Source organism: Sciurus vulgaris (genome assembly GCF_902686455.1).
Source record: "Sciurus vulgaris genome assembly, chromosome: 4".
NCBI classification, from domain to species: Eukaryota; Metazoa; Chordata; class Mammalia; order Rodentia; family Sciuridae; genus Sciurus; species Sciurus vulgaris.
Window position 1 is genome coordinate 148,254,098 of NC_136464.1, and position 20,268 is coordinate 148,274,365.

Below are 20,268 nucleotides of genomic sequence, written 5' to 3' on the forward strand. Positions count from 1 at the left end.
AGTAAAGAAATTAGTTATAGCGCTTTGTCCTATGATGTTGCATAAACTAAGTTTTAAAAAAATCTGTTTAATCCTTCCCAGGTTATAAAGGTGGTGGTGGGGAAGAAATGTCAATCTGTGAAGCTATAACAGGGAACATATTGCATTTAGTCGGTAATAATAATAATTGTGCTGCCAATGACAGTAATGATCCTATGAATTTCTTTAGTGGGAGAATTGGCATAGTTCCATATACCAGTGGTATGTATGTACAAGGAGTTAGTCTGAGTAGCATAATTTTTAAAATTAGAGAAGCAAGAAGTTTAATGATTTTAAAAAGGGTAATATCAGTGCCTGGTATGCACATAGCACTGTGAGATTTATAAAAACACTTTCGCATTTCAGCAAGGGATTTGTGGAGGAGGAAGCAGGGCTCAAATGCCTTAAGTGGCAGGATGTGGATTTGCTGCTCTGTATGCCACTCATTGTTGATTCAGTAAATTTTAGTCAATCCAAGTCTTCCTGATTTGATAGACTTATAACAGCCCATGCATTGAGTTCATTTGTGGCATGTAGACTCTCATAACTAATGGTAACAAATATATGTATAATGGAGATGATATATTCTTTCCAAGACTTATTTACACCTATTAAACATCTCGATTATCTTGGAAGCTTCCCACTTATTGAAACGATGGGCTCAGTAGACCAATAAAAAGGACTTTTAGAAATCTCTAAAGGTTATCAGGAGTCTAGTCTGGAGAACTCAGATCATTTAGTTTCTTCCAGAATTTAAGAAGATTCCTGTTCTGCCTCTGAGGGATAAGCCAAGGTTTTTTTCTGGATAGGAAGAAGACATAATGTTATGGTTTGGATCTTAAAAGTTCCCCAAAGGCTCACGACTGAAGAGTTAGTTGCCAGCCTATGGTGGTGTTGGGATGGAGTGGATCCGTTAGAGCATGAGGCCTAATAGAAGCAAGTTAGGTCATTAGGGGCATGCCCGTGAAGGGGTTATTGGGACCTTGACTCCTTCCTGTTTGTCTCATATTTTGCTGCCATAAGGTGAGCAGTTCTGCTCTGTCACACAGTCCCTACCATGATGTGCTTCCTTGCCTAGGATCAAAAGCAATGGAATTGATCCCTTCAAGGATTCATATTTCTGAAACCATGAGCCAAAATAAATATTTTCTCCTCATAAGTCACTTATCTCAGGTAAATTTTGTCACAGCATTGGAAAGCTAACACATATGATGTAGTTTGCCCTTCTAGTTTGGGATTATGGAATAAGAAGATGGTCAGCTATTAGGCTCCTCCTTTCTCTTCTCAAAGAACCCAAGTTGGAATAGGGTATTGGTATGGGAGAACCATTGGTATGGTGATGGCTAAGGTTTTGTAAGAAAATGGCAGGTGTAGTCTTGACACGATGACCAGAATGGCTTGTGAGCAAATACAGATGCTATTGGGAGCCCAGTTCTGCAATTCTGGATTTCCAAGTCCTATACAAACAGGCCCATTAGATTATCTAAGACAATCTTCTTCACTTAAAGTCAACTGATTATGGTCTTTAATCATATCTACAAAATATCTTCATGGAAATATCTGGATTAGTGTTAGATTGAATAGCTAGCTAGGGACTGTAACCTGGTCTAGTTGACACATAAAAGTGACCATAACAGGTCCCAGTTCAATTATGGCATATTATGATAAGACATATCTCAATTTTAGAAGTGTTAAAAAAATGTAAATTTAAAAGTTCATTTAGACTGTATGAAATGTAGTACATTTTCTGGATGTAATTGAGCAAATTTAGAACCCCATTACATAATTTTATTTAGTAATTCTGGGGATTAGCAGTGATTTTGTAATCCCATAATGATTTGTAAATTCACAGACGACTAGTGATTTTGACTATACATTTGCAGAAAGGAAGCCTGAGGAAAGAAGGGGAAGTCATTCCCTGAGGGTCACATGTGACAGGGCTAGAATTTGGATTCATTCCCTCACTCCTGTTGTTCTTTCACTCCCAAATCTCTCCATCTGTCCATTTTCTTAGAATTACAGGAAAAGCAGATTGACGAAATGTGAATCGTAATTCTTAAACTGGTGTCCCTTATCACCTGGGGGTACCAAAGAATATAAAAACTATTTCAAGGACTTTAATGGAGAGAATACATTTCATCTGAAGTAAAGCTTCACAGGATAAATAAATGGTAAGTTGCTTTGCCCTTGACCGAAGCTGTATATAGTGGCCTTAGGCACTCTATTGTCATAGGCTCATCAGAAGCTGGGAGGATCATAGGTCTTTCATAAGTTGTGTAGCTTCTTTTTTCTGTGTTTTTTAGATTGCTGGATCAGAGTAGTCACTAAATATATTACATTTCCTTCTTTTCATTTAGGATTTTTCTATAACACTATCAATTAAAACTTCCAAGATGGCAGTTATTGTTGTTTTTAAAATTTTTTCTTAAAATTTCTCTTTCCTTTTTATTAACTCGCAACACAACAAAATAAAGGTGCCAAGAAATTCTTCAATAGTATGAATTAATTTTAAAAAACACCAAAGGGGAATGAGATTGATAAATTATGTTTTGTGCATGTACAAATATGGCCCCATGAATCCCACTATCATGTATACTATAATGTACCAATGAAAAAGTTGAAAAAATTTTTAAAATCCTGTAATTCCTTAAAAAGAATGGAACTGATTGCCATTGAAGAATATGTGACTATCTGAAGGAGGAGCTAGGATTTGTTGTTCAATGATAGCATATCCTGGGAACCCAATAAACATTGATTCAATAAATCCAAGGCTTCCAAACTTTTAAGCCATTCATGAGTTCAAACAACCATCCTTTGAAGTGCTGGAAAAACCCTTCTCTATGCTATCTTAGTTGCCATTTTTGCCCCTGGAGACATTAGAGTGAGAATATGCCTGTATACAGTTTCGTGTGCAGTGGACTAGCTCTCTGGCGCTTGACAATCAGCAATCTATTAGACCTGTTTTTCTTCAGTTTCCTGATTGGTTCCAGACTGAAAGTAGATCTTGTTGCCTTTCAGGAGGCTGCTTCTATGGGCCAATGCTCTGGGATCCCCAATACGTTTTGCCTAATTGCCAAGCTAAGCTACTTGAGAAGGTAATAAATAGCCTTCTGCTTAACGAGGATTCCAGCCCAGTCCAGTCACATTCAGTGGCTGGGGTGTGAAGAGGCAGACCCCCTAAGTGCAGTTCTTCTTTTTTCAGATCCTGTTGGTTTGGAGAATACCTGAACAAGCAGGGTTGCTTTTTCTTTCAGAAGGGCAATGCCTGACCAGATGGAGCTACCTCTTCTATTTTCTCCCAATCCCCTGCTTTGGAGATTGTGTTGCACTAATATTCTATTAACTGTCTTTGAATATTGTGTGCCCTCAAATATTCCACTTGATGTTCTTGGTTACATGTGGAGAGCTTTTTTTTTTTTCCATTTGAAGCAAGGTTGGATTTAGAAGGTTACTGTTTTTCTTTTTAGCCAGTTCCTTTGTGTGGTAACAATGACACACAGCAGCCCAAGAGCTGACCTAAGGCCTTAGAATGGTAGGGAGCGAAGGAAAGAGATGCCCGGTTAATGCTATAGGTTTAGTTTTGTTGCATCAATGAGTGAAATGGGCTGAGGAAGATAAGTTCTAGAGTCCACACTTATCCATCCAGGGCCACCTGAAGAAGTGGTGGATCTGGTCATGTTTAGAGGCTAAGAAGAGAGGTTTAAATTCTGTGCAGACTGAGTGTTTTCAGGTTTCAGAGTACCAAACACAGGGGCTTCAGGAATGCAGTTCTAAGCATGACCTGGGGTGATGGGACACCTCTATTTATGGCAAATGGTTTTGACTTCTGTGGGATTGGGTCATATTGTTACAGCTGCAAGGCTAAAAAGGATTTGAATGATTATATTTTGACTAGACTTCTTCCTACACTTTTAAGGAACAAGAAGACTTGAATTTTTCTTTTTATTTCTCCAACTCTCTCTCCTTTATTCTATTACTTTCTCTCTCTCTCTCTCTTCTAGTTTCCCTTCCTGATCCCCCCACCCCCATCCCTTGTTTGGAGACTGTGTTGCACTAATCTTTTATTAATTATTGTTGAATGTTATATGCTGCTCATGTATTGTGCCCGGTATCCTTGGCTCCATATGGAGAACTTCTTCACTTTGAAGTGAGCTTGGATTTAGAAGGTTATTGTTTTTCTTGTGGTTTCCTTTCAGGCAGTTCCATTGTATGTGACAATGATGCAAAGCAGGCAGAGAGTTGATTTAAGGTTTTAGGATCGGGTGGGACCATGGCAACAGATTCTTCTTTGGTGAATGCTCTAGGTGTGCCTGACTTCAGTGTTGTCTCAGTGACATAGATGATTGTTAACAGAGAGCGAGTGAACGGGGAAAATGAAGGAGTAGCTTGGTTAAGAACAAAAAGAGAAACCATATGCATAATATCGAGATGCCAAGGACGTGTCTAAGCATCTCAGTTTTCTATCATAGTTATTATTTTTGCTTTTATAAATCAGTCATTTCAGAACAGTGAACTTTATACTTAGTAGTGGGAAAGGGAACAAATATTTACCAGTGTCTATACTTTCCCAAACACTGTACTAGGCCCTTGATTTCCATTATCTTATTTAAGACTTGCAAAACACTTTAAGATAAGAATTTGGACAAGTCTGTGGGACACAGATCAATTACTTAGTGCACATGCTCTCTCTCTCTCTCTCACACACCCCTGTTGGAATTTTTTAATTTAAATAACTGGGATGATAGTGAAACACCCCAATTCTCAGCCTGTAGAGCTCTTGAGGATTTTTGTTTTGGCATTGCAAAGTAAGCCCAAGCTAGCCCATCTCTCCCACTGATGACAACTATAAACTCTGGGGCAAATACAAACAAAACACTATCTGAGGACTCTGGAAAGTAAACAGAAGCAAAAAGACTGTTGAGAAGGGACAGAAGTTGGACAAATAACCACATGGTGGTGAGTTTCCCAGTTTTTCTTCTTTCTTACGGTTTTATCCTCAATTGGATGAGTTCCCATTGTAGAGCATGGAGTGAGTGATGGTAGTGTGGGCAGATGAAATTTCAATAGAAATCCAGTGCTTCTGGGTAGAATAATTAAGAAAAGAAACACTTGGAAGCTGGAAAGGGAGAGGAGAATATCAGAGTGGAGAGAGCTAGAGAAATGAGTCCCCAGTTCTGTGTATGAATCTGTACAAGTCTTAGGCTCATCCTTGAAATATCAGTAGGAATGATCAGCTCAACAAGCATAGCACAGGCATGGACAGCTACATTGAAGTTGGAACCACTGCCCACAGAGGGCAAGATAGGACTTGTATTTTGAGCCTACACGGTGGATTACTGCAAAAACAAGAACATGAATATTGTCTAGAGGATTATAATAGGACCCAGTGTCTATAAAGCATAAATTCAGGTTCTATGACATGACTTATAAAAAACTCAGGAAAATGTCTATGCCTAACTGCAATGGAAAATATCATCAATATCAACCAAGATCCAGGTGGCCCTTGGAATCATCAGACACAGCCTTTAAAGTAGATATTATAATGATCCACCATGAAACAGGGAAAATTCCCTTGAAATTTATGGGAAGATAAAAGCACTCAGTAGAGAAATAGAAAGCCAAATGGAGTATTTTAGATGCCCCCCCTCCAATAAAGTAGAAAGTTTAGAATAAAAAAACGTAATATCTGAAAATTGGAAGGGCTCAATAGTAAAATGGAAATGATGGAGAAAAGAGTTAGTGTACTTGTGAACAAATCAATAGAAGTTATCCAATTTGAACAACAGAGAAAAAAAATGGATAGAACCTCAGGAATGTGGGACAGTATCAGTAGATATCACTGGAATTTTAGAAGCAAAGGAGAAAGGGATTGAGAGAAAAAATTTTGAGAAATTAATGGCCAGTATATTTCCCACATTTGATGGAAAACATAGTTTGTAGATTGAGAAGCTCACTGAACCCCAAACAGAATAAAATCAAAGAATACTTGTACTTGTCAAAATTGAACTTCTTAAAATAAAACCAAGAAGTTTGGGGAAAAGTTATATATGGAGGAACAACAATTCTAATGAATGCAGAATTTTATCAGAAGCCCAGAAGACAGGGCATTGGTGAAGTGCCCAAGGAGAACTGCCAACCCATAATTCTGTGTCCAGTGAACATAATCTTCAGGAGTAAAAGCAAAATGAAGACATTCTCAGATGAAGAGAATTTATTGACAGGAGATCAGTATTATAAGAAATGCTAAGGTAAGTTTTTTAAATGGAAGGGAAATGATATCAGAAGGAAGCTTGGATCTTCAGGAATGAAGTAGGAGCAACTTCCTGTATTTATGTATGATTACTGAAAATAAAAATTGCATTTCTGAAGGGGTTATCAATATATGTAGATACTAGATAATAATAGCATAAAAAGAGAATACCATTAACTTTGTGCCATGGATTACTTAAATGAAGTGGACAGATTGCTTGAAAATACAACCTACCAAAACTAATGTAAGATAAAATAAAAAATTCTGAATTACACTGCATCTATTAAAGAAATAGATTATTTTGTTTAAAAAAATTTATCAAAAATAAGATGTAGAAATTTGGGGCATCTTTTGTTAAGGTTGATTTTTGAATATTTTATGGCCTGGTGCTACTGTGAATGAGAGTGCTTTTTGAATTTTATTTTTCATTTGATGGCCACTACTATGAAAGAATACAATTGAATTTTGTATATTAATCTTGCATCTTTCAGCATTGCTAAATTCATGTAATAATTTTAGTAATTGTTTTGTAGATTTCCTATATTATGGTAGACTTTTTTCTTTTAACAATATTTTTATTTAAAAAATTGAAATAATATCTAAAATTTTATTTTTCTTGTCTTAGAGCAATGACTAGGACTTGGAGAACAATATTGAATAAAAGCAATAAAAGCAGGCATTCAAGAGGAAAGAATCTATTCTTTAGCATGATGTAAGCTTTTGGTTTTCCATAGATGCTTTTTATTGGGCTGAGGAAATTCCCCAGTTTTTCCTAGTTAGTTGCAATTTTTTTTTTTTTTTTTTCAGTGCTGGGGGTTGAACCCAGGGGCTCACACGTGATGCTAGGCAAGCATTCTACCACTGAGCTACATCACTAGCCTGTTAGTTGAGATTTTATCCTATGTAAGTATTTAAATTTTTTCGAACTCTTTCTGCATCAGTTTAAATGATCATGCAGTTTTTCTCTTTAATTCTAATATGGTGAATTGGATTGGTTGATTTTTACAATATTGAATCTATTTTGCCTTTCTGGAATAAACTTCATTTGGTCATGGTGTACAATAGTACAATACAATAAAATACCTAGGAGCAAATCTGCAAAGATGTCCAAAATTGCCTGTGCACTGAAAACCATAAAACAGTGCTAGAGATCTGGATACAGTGGCACATGCCTGCAATCCCAGTGTCATGGGAGGCTGAGGGAGGAAAATCATGTTTGAGGCCAGCCTGGCAACTTAGTCAGACCTTCAGCCACTTATACCCTGTCTTTCAAAATAAAAAATAAAAAGGACTGGGGACTTAGCTCAGTGGCAAAGCAACTTGGGTTCAATCCCCAGCATCAAACAAACAAACAAACAAACAAACAAAATATAAACACATTGCTGAGAGAAATTAAAGATCCAAATAAACAAAGATATATGAAATAAACAAAGTGTTCCTGGACTGAAAGACTTTATATATATATAAAGACTTTATATATATATATATATATATATATATATATATATATATTTTTTTTTTTTTTTTGTACCTGGGATTGAATCTACTTAACCACTAAGTCATATCCCCAGCCCTTTTTAATATTTTATTTAAAGTCAGGGTCTCACTGAGTTGTTTAGGGCCTCACTAAATTACTGAGGCTGGCTTTGAACCCATGATCTCCTTTCTCAGCCTCCCGGGCCTTTGGGATTACAGGCATTGCCACTGTGCCTAACTGTATGCTCATTCTTAAATTTATCTACAGGTGCCATACCATACCAATCAAAATTATAGAAGAAGTTTTTTATTTTTTTGTATAAATTGCAAGCTAGTTTAAACATTTATGTGGAAATGGAAAGAACCTAGAATAGGCAAATTAATTTAAAAGATAATAACGAAAAGAACTTGCTTTACATGATTTCAAATCTTACCATAAAACTACAGCAATCAAAGGGTTTGGTATTGGTGCAAAGACAGACAAACAGATGAATGTCACAGAACAGAGAGCTGAGAAGCAAACCCACATATTCATGGTCTACTGATTTTTGAAAAAGTGCCAAGGAAATTCAACAGGGGAAAATAAATCCTTTCTAGCAAGTAGTGTTGGATTGACTGAACATCTCACACCACACACAAAAATTAATTTGACATGATCCATAGACCTAAGTGTAAAACCTAAACCTCTATAATTTCAGGAAAAAAAAAATACAGATGACAATCTTTGTAACCTTGGATACTCAGAGGTTATGTAGAACACAATATGCATAAGCCATAAAAGAAAAATTGATTATTTAGACTTATTGAAATTAAAACATTATTTCTTGGAAGGAAACAAAATAGAAATGGAAACCACACACTGAGAAAAAAATTCTCAATATATACATTAGACAAACAACTTGCATTTAGAATAGGCAAAGGACTCTTAGAATTCCAATAAGAAAATGGTTAAAAGATTTGAACAGATTATTTTACAAAACAAGATCTATGAATGACCAATAAGTATTATGTAAAGCTGCTCTATATTATTACTCATCAAAGAACTAAAACCAGCATGAGATTGTACCACAGACCTCTTAGAATAGGAAAAATTAAAGTCCAAATGTCAGCAAGCATGTGGGACAACTGAAACTCTCATACTTTGCTGATCATAGTGCAAAATGGTATAGTTATTTTAGAAAACATTTCAGCAGTTTCTGAAAAACTTAATATACACCTACCATATGATCCATCTGTTTCCACTCACAAAAACTAGCGTATACTCCTGTGAAGATCTGTATATGAATGTTCACAGCAGTTTTATTTTTAACAGTTTAGAACTGGAAACAACTCAAAAGTCTATCAGCAGATGAATGGATAAATAAATAGCCACACATGCAATAGACTACTATACAGTGATACAAAGGAATGAGCTGTGGATAAACATAACACTGGATGAATCTCACAATCATTTTAGTGAGTGAAAGAAACCAGGCACAAAAGAATACATAGGCTAGGATTCCATTTATATAAAATTATGGAAAATGCAAACTAATCTACAGTGATAGAAAGTCTATCAATGGTTTTCTGGTAACAGGAGTAGAAGGAAGGATGTGTTACAAGAGACAAGAAGAAATATTGGGGTAATGAAATATTTGTTAATTTTGTGATGATGGTTTCCTAAGTGTATATACTTGCCCCAAATGCTTAAATTATGCACTTTAAATATGTGCAATCTATTGTATTTTAGCCACTCTTTAAAAAGTTTTTACAAAGCTATTTGGAGACATATTGTCATAAAAGACAAGCAGGATGTGTTGCTATTCTGGATTCTTTATGCTTTGGGTACTTGAATTCCATTTATTATTTTTCATGTTGAGTGTAAGCTTTTCAAAATACCCAAGAGCAGAAACTGAAATGGAGAAGAAGTTGAGGTCAGAGAAATAGTACTGGACATTAGGTGGAAAATAGTTTTTAAGATCTTAGGAGTGTCATATTTAGCTAAGGAGGGTATGAGAAAAAAAGAGAAAAAGTGTAGAATTGAGCTTTGAGGAACACAAACACATCAAGGTGATAAAACAAGGTGGAGCCAGCACAGGAAGCTGAGAAGGAACAGCTAATGGGATTGGAGGAAACCAAGGACGATGTATGATCAGGGAAGCCAAGACAGAAAAATGCTTCAAAAAGGAAGGAGTCAACATGCCCAACCCTACCAGAAGCTGAGGACATTGAAAGTATAATAATGCCCAAGGATTGTGGAGGTTTGATACTGGAATCAGAAAAGCATAACACAAATAGAACTATGCAAAAATATGCTAACATATAATAATTTTTGTCCTACTTATTCCTGAGTTAATCAGTTTCTCATATTGGGGAGGACAAAATTCAAGCCAAAATATAAAAATATGCAAGCCTTTTTTATTGTAGACCACTTTGATGTATCAGAGTCTAGAGGTTATTAAATTACATTATTAATGTTGAAGTCTTTGATAGTCACCATTTTTACTGCTCTTAAAATTTTAACTATAAACCATTACTCATGCTATTACTCCAGTTTTTAATGTTAGGGTTAAAGGACTTCTGAGGGCCAGGTGCAGTGGTGCACGCCTGTAATCCCAGTGACTTGGGAGGCTGAGGCAGGAGGATCATGAACTCAAAGCCAGCCTCAACAATAGCAGGACACTAAGCAACTCCTTGAGACCCTGTCTCTAAATAAATACAAAATAAGGCTGGGGATGTGGCTCAGTGGTCGAATGCTCTTGAGTTCAATCCCTGGTACCAAAAAATAAAAATTAAAGGACTTCTGAGATTTACAGATGACCCATATAATGAGGGTGTGAAACATCCTTTTATGTCCAAACTGGAAAAACCAGGGCGAACTCTTGAAACTGTCCAGTTAAACAATGGTTAATACAGTTGAGTTAAATCAATTGGCAATAAATGTCTTTTAGTGTTGGGTTTTCCGCTGAAGTATCAACAACTGGCCATTCATGGGAAATGTTAAATGAAAATGGGGTGCAATTCCATTTTTATTTGTATAGGAAAGGGTTTAAATGGTAGTGCTGTATGAACAATCCTTACAGAAATCCTGATTTTTTTTTAAGTGTGTGTGTGTGTTCAACTAAGGCTCTAGGGCATGAAGGGCTTAAAGAAAATGCGGTAAGAATGAGAGCTGAGGAAAGCAAGATACCAGCCAGTTAGCAGGGTGTTTTTTCCCTTATTCTCTCACAGAAGCAGGACTTTCATGTGAGGGAAATAATCATGGAGTTAAAAGTTGCCAAAGCTAAAATCATCCAGGAAATTTGAGACAATGATAGTTAATCATATATAAACCATATAGGGAGAGGAACTCTAACTGAATGAATACACAGTGCTATCTGTCTGTTGAACACAGTCAGCATACAATCTTTCTGCTGACATTTTGCCATAATATTTCCAGTGATGCCTAAGAAATGCTGTCCTGGAATTATAAAGTGTCCCAAGGGTAGTCTCCATTTAGCATGTGAAAGTGCCAGGTCCCCTGCTCCAAGAATTTAGCACCTCCTGAGCAAAAAGGCCCATGTTGGCCAGAATGGAAAGAAAATTGGGAGTGTAGTCACCCCTAGATATATCACCATCCATTGTGGGAGCCTACTGAAGAGCAAGAGCCAGAGTTAGGACGAAGCAGACCACCCTGCCTGAAAGTGCTTACAGTGCTGGCTGATTTGCACAGGAACCCAGTTCTTCACCATCTGAAGGCAAGGGGGGACTGCCATGTCCCCCTTCATGTGTGGATCCTGCTTGTCCTTTGTGTTTTCCTTTTCTCTGTGCCAATGTCTTCAAGTTTATTTAAATGAGTTTCACACTCCTCGACCAAAGAAATAGGCAGGATGAATGTGGAGATGCAGAATGGGGAAATAAGACTGGAAAATAAAGTTGAAGAGAAAGAGGGAGGTGCTGCTCTTCATTCTGCCCTGGATCCAGCCCCGTTTAGGAGGATCTTTCTGGAACCATCTGGGACACCTTGAAGTCCATTCTCTTTGGGCCATAGTAAGTGGGCAAAGGACATTAGACTCTGGAGACACAAAGATAGGTAAAAGCCACCTTTCTGCTTCCATCTTCTGCTTTTTAGAAGAAACTGTGATGCATGGGCAGGTAACACCATGCAGGTGAGAGACGTGACGAGAAGGGCTACGAGGTTAGGAGATTTGAGCTCACTGTCTTCTAATACAATACTTCTGGGCTAGTTACTGAAGTCTCTGTGACGGTTTCTCATGTACAAATGCAAAAAATAATACTCTCTCTTTAAAGGATCAGGCCAAGGATCATACATTCCCATAAAATTTCTTTTAAGAAGTATAAAGGCTCTTAAATATTATATTTAATTCAGAATATTCTAAATGAAAGCTTTGAAATCCATTAGGGGAATTTAATCTTGAACCCCAATGGTGTAGGGTTAAGAAGAGTCCAGGTGTGTGCTCTGTAAAGAGAACTCAGTGCACAGGAGGCATCCCTGTATGGGAAAGTTAATGATAATACCACACCCAGAGAGAAAGAGAGAGAGAGAGAGAGAGAGAGAGAGAGAGAGAGAGAGAATTTTGATGCAGAAACTAGAATGTGTGTAGTGAAGGAAAAATCAAGAGACTGAACTTTGGAACTTCCCAGGGGGTAGGCTGTGAGTGATTTTCAGGCATAAATATGGGTCTGGATTAGTTCCCTTGGTGGAGAGTACACTTCAGGTGGCCACTGTGTCTCTTCTGCCTTTATCTATCACTAAGTTTGTTTCTGTGCTAGTGACATCCATGTCATCTTTAGGAGCACTGCACTAAGAACCTGTGTACATCTTACAAATTATAATTTTATCATTATTTTGAAATTCTTGACAAAAACATGTATAACATGTAAATATAAAAATATGTAATAGTATATGTGTTGGCTTTGAAACACATTTAAGGAGACATTTCAGTTCGAAAAAGGAGGAAGAGCTTAGATTCTCTTTAAATATAGCTTTAATGGTTGTGGATTTTTGACTGGTTATAAAATGTTAAAAAAAAAATTGTCACTTGCTTGTTTAGTTTCTCATTGGTGGTCACTAAGAATTTTCAAGGGAACATGACTTTAAAAGCCTGGGTCAGAAAAGTCATGAACCTGTTTTATAAATAAAAACTTACATTAAAAAGTTATGTTTAAAGGAGTAAGCTCAGCCTTTTTTTCCCCAGTACTGGGAATTGAATCCAGGGGTGCTGTGCCACTGAGCTGTGCCCGACACTTTTACATTTTGTTATTGAGATAGGGTCTCACTCAGTTGCTCAGGCTGACTCTGAACTTGCAATGCTCATGCCTCAGCCTCCTGAGTAACTGGGATTACAGGTGTGCTCCACCATCATATTTGGAAGTTTTAAATAACTCAGTGCTTAATAACTTCCCTAATATTTTTACTTTATTTTTTCAATAAGAAAGTTGTAATGATTTCCCCAGTACTCCTTCAGTTGACCACATTGCAAATATTATCATTTTCTCTGAGTGTCATGATACGATTTATGTTGAAAGCAGTGGTCCAAAAAGAGCCCATTGTATAGTTATTGGGTACATATTTCATATAGATAAACTGACTAGTACCTTACCTTCAGAAGCTTTATCAATTGCCAATAATTCTTTTGTTTCTTTGTATTATGAATCACTTTTGCTCTAAAGTTCTTCAGTACTTGTAAGTCAGGGTACATACTGAGGGCATTTGAATACTGAGATTACAGATAGCAAATGGGAATTTCTTAATTCACTCCAACCCTAACTCTATCCCTGGGAAAATAGCCCAAGCCACATAGCACTTAGAAGTAAAAGTTCTTTGTTGATCAAAGACAGAATGTTCCTTCACCTTTATGGTTTTTTAGAAAATTTTCTTGATTTTGTGGAGGTTGAGGGTGGCTACCTTGCATTCAATGCTCAGGGCTCTCTGGGTCCTGAAGGAGATGGTAGTGGGCTGGTGGGCACATGCCCACTGGGGTGTGGAGTTCCTTTAGTGAGGAAGCTCTCCAGCTGGCCAAGGGGCTGGAGAAGAGGTGTGGGAGACGTTCCAGGTCTTTCTGCCAGAAGTAAATTGCTTCATGTTTGTCTTCACATTCTTAGATCCTACAGTTTTAACTTCTAAAATTAGAAAGGGTAAATTTAATAACTAACTGTTTTCTAACAATAACTCTGGATGGCACAGTTGCAGCTTTTTACAATGACTTTGGTGATTTATGGCTACATGTTATAGTGAAAAGAATATATATTCTTTTCTAGCAAGTTCAGACTTTTAGGCTGTCAGTAGCTGACCTTAACCTCTCTGAGTCTTAGTTTCCACACTCATGTAAAAGAAAGATTCTCTCTCATTCATGGGATGATGACGATAATTAAAATGGGAAAACATGGCAGGTCTCCCTTTAATGATTGGTCTGTTGTTACTATCCAGAAAATGATGACGATTATTATTATTATTGCTGTTCTTATTATCCTGTAGTTACATTCAGAAGGATTTGTATTCAAACATCACCAGCAGCTTGAGTGAGAGAGTGCTCATTTGTAATTTAACATGTGTGCTCATTTTCAGACTCAAAAATTAGTTAACTTTCCTTCAGATCTAATCAGAATTATATTTTCTTTTCCATCTTGCCCTGGAGGTGCTTCATTAACCTTCTGTGTGTTAAAGACTTAAATAAAGATTTTTAAAAACCACAATGCAAACTGTGGTTCCTCTGGTAGTGGGATTTCGGGTACTTCTTTTTTTTTTTTTATTCCCCCTCACTATTTTGTATTATTCTGACACCTTAAAAAAAGTTATTTTCATTTTGTAAACATAAACTGGAACAACCAAAGTCAGTGAGTTCTATCCTGACAAGAGTTCTTTTATTTCTGTGACAGCTTATACTGGTGACTGGATCCTTCCCATCCCACTCTGCCCGCCTGAGCAAGAAGAGTATATCTTATATAAGTCTCCACTGTCACCCACCTGGGGCTCCTGCTCCTGTCAGGCAGCATGAGGGTCCTGGGAAGGTTTTCTAACTTTCCTCTGGGCAGGAGGGAACAGGATCTGCATGGCAGGCAATCAGAAAACACATCAACAAAATAATTTGACTAGAGTTTAAAAAATACAACAAGACAAACCCAGTGTGGGTTTAAGAATCTGGGAAACCAACTAGAGAAAAGAGGGAGGGAAGGAGGAGAAGCAGGAAGGATAAAAATATAATTAAAACAGGAAGGAAATAGAAAATAAATAAAGGAAATTCCTTTACCCAAACTAAGCCCCTTGAGGGAGGTTTGTTAGAATGGGTTGAGGGGGTAGGTGGGTAACATTCATATAGAACTATATAATTTGTGGGGATTCCTCTAAAATCAACTAGACTAGGACAACCCAGAGAATTCATATAGCATGCATTTGGATTTACTACCTCCCTCTCAGTCTATGGTTTCTAAATGTGTGGATTTATGAGTTTTAGATCATTTGTTTCCAGTCCCACTGAGGAAAATAGCTCAGTGCAGTTGGTGCATTTATGATTACTGTGCAGAGGAACATAGTTGATGAATTACTTCCTTTCATTTGTTGATTGACCAGAAAATGTCTGGTTTTCTAGAAAGTCGACATTGAATCTATGATGTTTTTCTGAGTTCAGCTGCAGGTGTAGCGCAGCTGGTTCTAATCCATGGAGGAAGGGGTAGCCCAGAGGTTAGACCTGTGCTGTCCAAAATGGTAGCCACTGGCTGTTGAGTGCTTTGAAACATGCCTGCACCTAAAAGACCACACTGGATTTTGGTGATTTAGTATAAAAAAAGGAATGTAAACTATCTCATTAATAGTTTTTATCTTGACTTACATGCTAAAACTAATATTTTGGTTAGAGTGGGAGACATAAAGTATGTTATGAGAATTAATTTCATCTGTTTCTTCTTCTTCTTTTTAAGATGTGGCTATAAGAAAACTTAAAATTACATATGTGGCTTACATTTGTGGCTTGCATTATATTTCTATTGGGTAGCAGCAAATCAAGAGCAAGAGCATAAGAAGTTCAAGTCCTGGGGCTATCATTTCCTGCCTCATGACTTTGGATAAGTTATTAAAACTCTTAAAGTTCAATTTTCTACTAAATAGGGATAGTAATATCTATAGCATAGGGTTGTTATGATTAATCATGTTATTCATTGAAATAATTCCTGTGCTCTCTGGCAGATGATATGCACTTGAAAAATGCTGTTTTTCTTCCCTGTATATTTTATTTATCACTGGTAAATGTAGCCATTGTTTGTAATGAATTGCTTGTGATCATGACAAAGTAGTCTGTCCGTGTGTGGTCCTTTTCAGCCAAAGGTTAAAGTGCTTGACAAATAGGCCATTACAGAAGTCCTGAAAAGGGAACTCTACTGTTTCAGCTAGATGGAGAATAAGACTGTGGCTGAGCTTGTCGCCTGCTGCATCTGCCATATCACTCAGGCTAGCCACTGTGGCTGTTCGTGCCCTTGGAGCCTTTGGTTCACATTATGTTAACCCCCTGAAGTGTTGGAGATTGCCCTTTAAAACCTCCACATAAATTTCTGATCTTGTGGAAAGGGCACTCCTTCAACTTCAGGTTAACAAGTAGAGTATTCCTGGAGATATATTTAAAGACAATTAAGTAACATGATCAGTCTCATCACAATCCCCCCTTCTCTTCCTACTCTTTATTGATTTGCAGCCTTTGAGGAATAAAAGTATGTGTTTTGGAGTTGGTTTGCCTTTTCCAAGGTATTACACCCTTGGCTTTAGGCTATCTTCAGGTAGCAGGATATCTTTAGGGACTGTACTTTGTTAGGACTAGAATCCCCACCAGGCACCTGTGAAAATCCAGGAAATCTCTATTTCCTGTCTACCCTTCTCTACTTGTAAGTTCTGTTAGTCAGTTTTCCACTACTGTGACAAAATGCCTAGGATAATCAACTTAAAAGGAAGAAGGGTTTATTTTGGCTCATGGTTTCAGTCCCAGTTGCTTTGGGTCATGGCAGCACAGTACATCATGGGAGCATGTAATGGAAGAGTTCTGTTCACCTCTTATCAGCCAGGAAGCCAAGAGAGAGAGTAAGGGATATCCCCTTTAAGGGCAGGCCCCAGTGATCTCACTTCCTTCTACTGGGCTCCACCTCCTCAAGGTTCCACTGCCTCCCAATAGCTCATAGACTGGGGGCCAAGCCTACAATACATGGGCCACCCAGGGACATTCAAGGTCTACACCCAAAATTTATCCCAAAATATCAGGACCATGACATGTGAGTTTTTGGTGACCCTGGTGTTATTTTTGGTCCTCCCTTCACCCAAAAAAGATGATTCAAGGGTTTTATGTTGGCTTTAAAATTAATATTAACTTTTTAAAAAATTTATTTTTATTGTAAACAAATGGGATACATCTTGTTTCTCTGTACATGAAGTAGAGGCATACCATTTGTGTAATCATACATTTACATAGGATAATAGTTTTTGATTCATTCTGTTATTTTTTCCTTCCCCCCACCGCTCCCACCCCTCTTTTCCCTCTATACAGTCCCTCCTTCCTCCATTCTTGCCCCCCTCCCACCCCCCATTATGTGTCATCATCTGCTTATCAGCGAGATCATTTGTCCTTTGGTTTTTTGAGATTGGCTTATCTCACTTAGCATGATATTCTCCAATTTCATCCATTTGCCTGCAAATGCCATAATTTTATTATCTTTATGGTGGAGTAATATTACATTGTATATATATACCACAGTTTCTTTATCCATTCATCAATTGAAGGACATCTAGGTTGGTTCCACAATCTGGCTATTGTGAATTGAGCAGCTATGAACATTGATGTGGCTGTATCTCTGTACTATGCTGATTTTAAGTCCTTTGGGTATAGGCCAAGGAGTGGGATAGCTGGGTCAAATGGTGGTTCCATTCCAAGCTTTCTGAGGAATCTCCACGCTGCTTTCCAGAGTGGCTGCACTAATTTGTGACCAGCAATGTATGAGTGTACCTTTTTCCCCATATCCTCACCAACACCTATTGTTGCTAGTATTCTCAATATTCGCCATTCTAATTGGGGTGAGATAGAATCTTAGGGTAGTTTTGATTTGCATTTCTCTTATTACTAAAGATGGTGAACATTTTTTCATATATCTGTTGACTGCTTGTAGATCTTCTTCTGTGAAGTGTCTGTTCATTTCCTTGGCCCATTTATTGATTGGGTTATTTGCATTCTTGGTGTAGAGTTTTTTGAGTTCTTTATAGATTCTGGAAATTAGCGCTCTATCTGAAGTATGCATGGCAAATATATTCTCCCACTCTGTAGGCTCTCTCTTCACATTACTGATAGTTTCCTTTGCTGAGAGAAAGCTTTTTATTTTGAATCTATCCCAGTTATTGAGTCTTGCTTTTATTTCTTGTGCTATGGACGTCCTGTTAAGGAAGTCTGATCCTAAGCCAACATGTTGAAGATTTGGACCTACTTTTTCTTCTAGAAGATTCAGGGTGTCTGGTTGGATTCCAAGGTCCTTGATCCATTTTGAGTTGAGTTTTGTGCAGGGTGAGAGATAGGGGTTTAGTTTCATTCTGCTGCATATGGATTTCCAGTTCTCCCAGCACCATTTGTTGAAGAGGCAATCTCTTCTCCATTGCATATTTTTTAGCACCTTTGTCTAGTATGAGAAAATTGTATTTATTTGAGTTTGTGTCTATGTCCTCTATTCTGTACCATTGATCTACCTGTCTATTTTGGTACCAATATCATGCTGCTTTTGTTACTATTGCTTTATAGTATAGTTGAAGTTCTGGTATTGCGATACTCCCTGCTTCACTCTTCCTGCTAAGGATTGCTTTAGCTATTCTTTATTGCTTTAGCTATTTCTTATTCTTCCAGATGAATTTCATGATTGCTTGCTCTATTTCTGTAAGGTACATCATTGGGATTTTAATTGGAATTGCATTGAATCTGTATAGCACTTTTGGTAGTATGGCCATTTTGACAATATTAATTCTGCCTATCCAGAACATGGGAGATCTTTCTATCTTCTAAGATTTTCTTTAATTTCTTTCTTTAGTGTTCTGTAGTCCTCATTGTAGAGGTCTTTCACCCATTTTGTTAGATTGATTCCCAAGTATTTTATTTTTTTCAAGGCTATTGTGAGTGGTAGTTTTCCTAATTTCTCTTTCTGAAGATTCATCACTTATGTATGAAAACGCATTAGATTTATGAGCATTTATCTTACATCCTGCTACTTTACTGAATTCACTTATGAGTTCTAAAAGTTTTCTGGTGGAATTTTCTGGTTCCTCTAAATATATAATCATGTCATCAGCAAATAGGGATAGTTTGAGTTCTTCTTTTCCTATTTGTATCCCTTTAATTTCTTTGGTCTGCCTAATTGCTCTGGCTAGAGTTTCAAGGACAATCTTGAATAGAAGTGGTGAAAGAGGGCATCCCTGCCTTGTTCCAGTTTTTAGGGGGAATGCTTTCAGTTTTACACCATTTAGAATGATGTTTGCCATGGGCTTAGCATAAATGGCCTTCACAATGTTAAGGAATGTTCCCACTATCCATATTTTTTCTAGTGTTTTGAGCTTGAAAGGATACTGTATTTTATCGAATGTTTTTTCTGCATCTATCGAAGTAATCATGTGATTCTTAACTTTAAGTCTGTTGATATGGTGAATGACATTTATTGATTTCTGGATGTTGAACCAAGCTTGCATCCATGGGATAAAACCCACTTGATCATGGTGCACTATCTTTTTAATATATTTTTGTATGCGATTTGCTAAAATTTTGTTGAGAATTTTTGTGTCGATGTTCATCAAGGATATTGGTCTGAAATTTTCTTTCCTCGATGTGTCTCTGTCTGGTTTAGGTATCAGTGTGATATTGGCTTCATAGAATGAGTTTGGGAGGGTTCCCTCCTCTTCTATTTCATGGAATACTTTGAGAAGTATTGGAATGAGCTCTTCTTTAAAGGTTTTGTAGAACTCGGCTGAGAACCCATCTGGTCCCGGACTTTTCTTTGTTGGTAGTCTTTTGATGACTTCTTCTATTTCATTACTTGAAATTGATCTATTTAAATTGTGTATGTCATCCTGGTTCGGTTTAGGTAATTCGTGTGTCTCTAGAAACCTGTTGATGTCTTCGAGATTTTCTATTTTGTAGGAGTATAGATTTTCAAAATAGCTTCTAATTATGTTTTGTATTTCACTCGTGTCTGTTGTGATATTTCCTTGTTCATTCCGAATTTTAGTAATTTGAGTTTTCTCTCTCCTTCTCTTTGTTAGTGTGGCTAAGGGTTTATCAATTTTGTTTATTTTTTCAAAGAACCAACTATTTATTTTGCCAACTTTTTGTATTGTTTCTTTTGTTTCAATTTCATTGATTTCAGCTCTGATTTTAACTATTTCCTGTCTTCTACTACTTTTGGTGTTGCTCTGTTCTTTTTCTAGGGCTTTGAGCTGTAGTGTTAGGTCATTTATTTGTTGATTTTTTTTTTCTTTTATTGAATGCACTCCATGAAATAAATCTTCCTCTAAGTACTGCTTTCATAGTGTCCCAGAGATT